A 6,000-nucleotide genomic window follows, 5' to 3' on the forward strand; every position below is an offset into this window, starting at 1 on the left:
GACACACGGCTTCAGCAAAACCCAGGACACTTTGAAAAAAGAAAACAAGTTTTATTACAAGTCCTGGAGAGTACACGGCATACCTGGGACCACACAGCAAGGTCACAGGGAGAGTGAGAGCCTGGGGCTGTGCTTTGATTGGGGTCGAGAGTAGGAGCCTCAATTTCTTGGGTTCACTCTGTATTGGTGAATGTAGAACCTAAGAAGGGAGATTACAGCTCAGGAAGAAAGAACTAGTGGCCAAATCAAAGGTCTCTAAAACAAAAGAACTTCAGGGAGTACAGCCTGGCTCAGTATCTAGTGTGTGGCTGGTAAAGGGTTTATTCAAGATAGCAGTCTTTGGAGTGCTTGCCTCGGCAATCAAATGCTTAAGTCAGGCACCTGCATGCATTGCAATTAAACACACACACACACACACACACACACACACACACACACAACCTTCAGGTGCTTATGCAGGGAGGAGGCAGCGGAGGAACAGGCTTCTAGATGAGGACTTCCAGGAGTAAGTTGGCACGATCCATGCAGTTCTGGCGCTGTCTGCTCAGGTGTAAGACATCAGGAACAGTTGGGGACAGACCTGCTCTTTGGTGTTCTGAGAAGTGGCCCACACAGGATAGAAGGCAGCGGGCTGGCCACAAACTGGTTTCATCAGATCCTTTGCCTGTGTCCTCCTCGCCCTGGGGTCTCAAACCTCACTCTCAATATCCCTGAAATGGAGGTTTTGGTCAAGCAGGAGGGTTGTGTGGCCTGCCCCAGAACAGGGCAAGTCCAATCTGCCTCCAGTCCACACTGTCTATGCCTCCAAATGTCCTGCTGTGACCAGAGGCTGAGTCACAGAGTGACCGGGTCTCCAAAACAGATGCTTGGGAGTTAGATCCAGTCATGCCCTGCTAGGCCCAAGCAGTGTCCTCTGGGTGTTTTTACAGGAATTAGAGCTTCCGTCACCAGTACAGAAGCAGGGAGCATTTTTCCTGATCCCTTTCCCCAGTAGCCACCTCATGAGGTTTCTTTGTCCCCAACTTATTTTGAAAAAGTTCAATGGGTCAAGTTTTCCAAGAGCAAAGAAATTGTTTGGAAGATGCTTAGGTACAAAGTTGCTTTGGGAGGAAGTTTTCTCACTGCTGAGCCAAATGTCTGCCCTTCAGTAAAGACTGGCCCAATGTAAGGTTTGCAGGGGGCTGGGGCACCTGGGTGGCTCAGATGATTGAGCGACTGACTTGGGTTCAGATCATGATCTTGTGGTTCACGGGTTTGAGCCCACACCTGCCTCTCTGCTGTCAGTGTGGAGACTGCTTTGGATCCTCTGTCCCTCCCTCTCTCTGCACCTCTCCTGCTCATTCTCTCTCTCTCTCTCTCAAAAACAAATATTAAAAAAAAAAAAAGATTTGCGGGGGGCCAATTTGTCACCTACGAATAGAGCAGGGTCAGTGGGCAATCTGTGTGACAAGAACAGCTGTGAGAAGCAAATGGCCACTAGGGGGCAGTAAGAGCTGGTGGATGCGCGACCGCTCAGTACCTGGTGACTCACCCGCGGTTCCCTTTACTTGCAGCATGGGGACCCATGGGCACTTAACATTTATCAAGGCACTTCTATAGCAAGAAGTCTTCTTGCCTGTATTTGGTGGATGGAGGAACAGGAATTACCGGGAAATATTCCCACGCAGCCCACCCCGTGTATATACCCCCCACCCCGTACCTGGCAGAGGAAGGAGTTGGGGGTGGGGATCAGAGCTCCTCAAGGGCTGTCAGGCTGTGCCAGAAGGGGTGGAATGGAAACGTTTGGTGTATTTCAAGAGAGACTGCTGTGGTCTTTGAAGGGGTGGAAAAAGGGAAATGGCCCCACCTCTTAGGCATGGTTTCCAGGGAGTGAGAAGCCCAAGGCTTGGGGAAGACAGGAGGGACAGGTGCACATGCCTGCGCAGGCTGTGCCTTCCTGATACAGCAGTCCTCTGAGTGGGTTTGGCCTCAAAAAGACAGGGCAAGGGGGCGCCTGGGTGGCTCAGTCAGTTGAGCATCAGACTCTTGATTTTGGCTCAGGTCATGATCCCCAGGTCATAGGATGGAGCCCCTCATCAGGCTCCTTGCAGAGTGTGAGGCTGCTTGGGATTCTCTCTCTCTCTCTCTCTCTCTCTGCCCCTCTGTGTCCCTCTCCCCTGTTTGCAGTCTCTCTTTCTAAACAAACAGACAGACAAACAAACAAAACCGGGCAAGAGTGGCATAGTGTGTGGAACTATGAAGTTCATGTTGGCTAGTGACATGATCTGCAGGAGGGCAGCCCGCATCCACATGCAGAGCTGAGTTGTTCCCTGAGAGACTGGAGTTCTCTGCAAGTTAGGGAAGGTTCTCAGGATCTTCTCTCCTCCCTATTTCCCTCCCTCCCTCCTCTCCCTTCTTTCCCTCCTCCATGGGAAATTTTACACATACCTACAAGTAGAATCAAGAGAACAATGAACTCCCTGGGGCCCACCAGCCAGCTACAGAGAGCAGCATGTTTCCAGCACCCTTCTTTCATCTGTATCCACCACCCCCCCCCCCACCTCCTCCCTCCACTTCCACCACTGGATTATTTCACAGCAAATCCTAGACATTATACCATTTTATCCATACATATTTTAGGCTGTATTAAAATTTTTTAATGTTTATTTTTGAGAGAGAAAGAGAGAGAGACCGAGAGCATGAGCAGAGGAAGGGCAGAGAGAGAGAGGGAGACACAGAATCTGAAGCAGGCTCCAGGCTCTGAGCCATCAGCACGGAGCCCAATGTGGGGCTCGAGCCCAGGGATGATGAGGTCATGACTTGAGGTCATGACTTGAGCCGAAGTCACAGGCTTAACCGAATGAGCCACCCAGGTGCCCCTCCACATCCTTATTTTCAAACAAATCATAGACATCATATATTTTTTCACATGTAAATATTTCAGTATATGTATTTAAAGGGATATGCCCTCTGGATGCCTTCCTCACCCCCTTTGGGCTCTAACACCTATTTACAGGTCTCTCTCTGGGCTTATCTGTTTAGTTCCATTGGTCTATTTGGCTATCCCTGTGCCAATACTACACTATCATAATTGCTATGGCTTTTATAATAAGTCTTGATATCTGGTAGGTAAATTCCCCACCTTGTACTTTTTCGGGAGTGCCCTGAATATTCTCGGCCTTTGTTTTACCATGTCAATTTTAGAATTTGCTTATCAAGCTCTATGAAAAAGCCCTCTTGGGATTTTGCCAGGAATTGCATTGAATCCATGTTGTTTTATTTGCACATTAAAAACATATCTTTTTAAGTTTATACGTTTATTTTGAGATAAAGAGAGTGCATGGGAGGGGCAGAGAGAGAGGGAGAGAAAGAAAGAGAGGGAGAATCTCAAGCAGGCTCTACACTGTGACAGTGCACAGCCCCTTATTTGTACATTTCTTAATGAATCTATGTTAGTGCACATATAAACACACACACACATTCATATCTCCCTCCCTCCTTTCTAACATGAAAGATTGCTTACTGTATACATTGTTCTGTGCCTTTCCTTTTTCTTTAAAAAATTTTTTTACTTATTTTTAAGAGTTATTTATTTTATTTTAGACAGAGTGTGAGTGTGGGAGAGGGGCAGAGGCAGAGAGAGAAAGAATCTTAAGCAGGCTCCACACTCAGCATGGAGCTAGACCCAGGGCTCAATCCCACCACCCTGGGATCATGACCTGAGCCGAAATCGAGAGCTGGACACTCAACCAACTGAGACACCCAGGCACCTCTAATTTTTTGTTTTCTTTTTGAGTAATCTCTACAGTCAACGTGGGGCTTGAACTCACAACCCCAAGATCAAGAGTTGCACACTCTACCAAGTGAGCCAGAGCAACAGTGTATCATGGAGGTTGTTTTCTACTGGTGCATAACCCTAAAACTTAAGTAGCTTAAAACAGTCTATTATTTGTCATGATTCTGAAACGTGAGTCAGATCTGTTGGGCAATCCTTCAGCTGTGTAGGATTGTCTCTCCCTCTCTTTGCTCCCCCCCCCCCCCCACCCCGGGTCAAAATAAAAAAATAAATTAACTTAAAAATATCATTGTAAGGTTTTAACAAAGGGTTTTACAGCCACATCTAGATTTGATCTTAACCTTGAAGCCGTTTTGTTACTTTGAAAATCTGTAAAGGCTGGCAGTGAGAAATCGTTTTGAAGAGTACTGGGTTGAAAACATTTCCTCTAAACTCTGCTTGAAAACGATTCCTAAACTGTGCCTGCTTTAGCTCATCTCCCTCTTCCTGTTCTTTATCAGAGGTGGCTAAAAGAGGCAATTGGCACTTTTGTCTTCCTGCCTAGAAGTCTCCTTAGCCAGACACCCAGGTTTGCTAGGTGCATTTTCTGGCTTCAGTATTACCACAGGTGAGAATATTTCCAAATGTTTCACTGCTAGGTAACATGTAATTTTAATTTTTATTTATTGATTGATTGGTTTATCTTTTAGAGAGAGAGAGAGAGAGAGAGAGAGCGCATGCGCGTGAGCTGGGGAGAAGGGAAGAGGGAGAAAGAGAGAATCGTTTTTATAAATGTTTATATATTTATTTATTTTATTAAACAATTTTTAAATTTATTTTTGATAGAGACAGAGCACAAGTGGGGGAGGGGCAGAGAGAGAGGGAGACACAGAATCCGAAGCAGGCTCCAGGCTCCGAGCTGTCAGCACAGAGCCCAACGAGGGGCTCGAACTCACAAACTGTGAGGTCATGACCTGAGCCAAAGTCGGACACTCAACTGACTGATCCACCCAGGCGCCCCTATTTATTTATTTTGAGAGAGAGAGAGAGAGAAAGCACAGGTGGGGAAGAGGGTCAGAGAGGGAGAGGGAGAGAGAGAAACCCAAGCAGGCTCTGTGCTCAGTGTGGAGCCCGATGCAGGGCTGGATCCCATGACCCTGGGATCATGACCTGAGTGGAAACCAAGAGTCGGACACTTAACCAACTGAGCCACCCAGGAGCCCCGAGGAGATTTAACATTGGAACTCAACTTTCCACAGGCATGAGAGGAGCTCAAGAAGTAAAGGTTGGGAATGAACAGTTTGAGGACCAGAGGAGCCACCAGCCGGTCGGTCTGGGAGGCTGCAGTGGGGCCCTGTGAGGAGAGCCGCTGAGAAGTCTGTGGGAAGCTGGCGCCTCTGTGTGCTCCCAACCAAGCCCATGGGGGTGGACCTGGGCCTCTGCAGGCAGCATGGGAGAAGAGCTGGACATGGAGAAGAGGCCAAGCGTGCCCTGGAACTCACTGGCACCTGTGTGTCCCTTGTCCCCGCAGCACCACACTGATCTTCAGAGTGAAATGGCCACTGTTTACTTCTACCTCTCACGTCACCAGCAAGTTCCTCTTTTGGCCAGCTGGGGAAGGGAGTTCTGGGGAGAGGCAGCCGAGCCCAGTTGACAATGGAATGATTCAGTGCAAAAAGACATTCCCCTTGTCGCCTACTCTGAGGTTGGTTTCATTGTTTTACACTTTGAACTCCAGTACATGGAGTGAACCATGGATCCAATTTTATGTTCTTCCAAATGGCTATTGGTTTATCAAAATTTTTATTTTCCCCCACTCGTTTCAAATGCCATCTTTAGCCTGTGCTAAACTTGCCTATGTGCTTTGGTCTATCTCTGGGTTTCCTGTTCTGTTCCGTTATTTTTTTTATGCAGCAGTACCACATATTATAGAAGCTTTATAAAATGTTTTAATATTTGGTAGGGCTAGCTTGCCTTAACTGGTAATTTTAGGGTTTTATTTAAAATGCCTACTCTTGGGCACTTGGCTGGCTCACTTGGTAGAGTGTGCAACTCTTGATCTTGGGGTTGTGGGTTCAAGCCCCACATTGGGTGTAGAGCTTACTTAGAAATAAAGCCATTTTTTAAAATTGAATTTTATTAAAAAGTTTTTTTTAACATTTATTTATTTTTGAGAGACAGAGCATGAACAGGGGAGGGGCAGAGAGAGGGAGACACAGAATCCAAAGCAGAGGCTCCAGGCTCTG

Source organism: Panthera leo, chromosome A1 (genome assembly GCF_018350215.1).
Source record: "Panthera leo isolate Ple1 chromosome A1, P.leo_Ple1_pat1.1, whole genome shotgun sequence".
NCBI classification, from domain to species: domain Eukaryota; kingdom Metazoa; phylum Chordata; class Mammalia; order Carnivora; family Felidae; genus Panthera; species Panthera leo.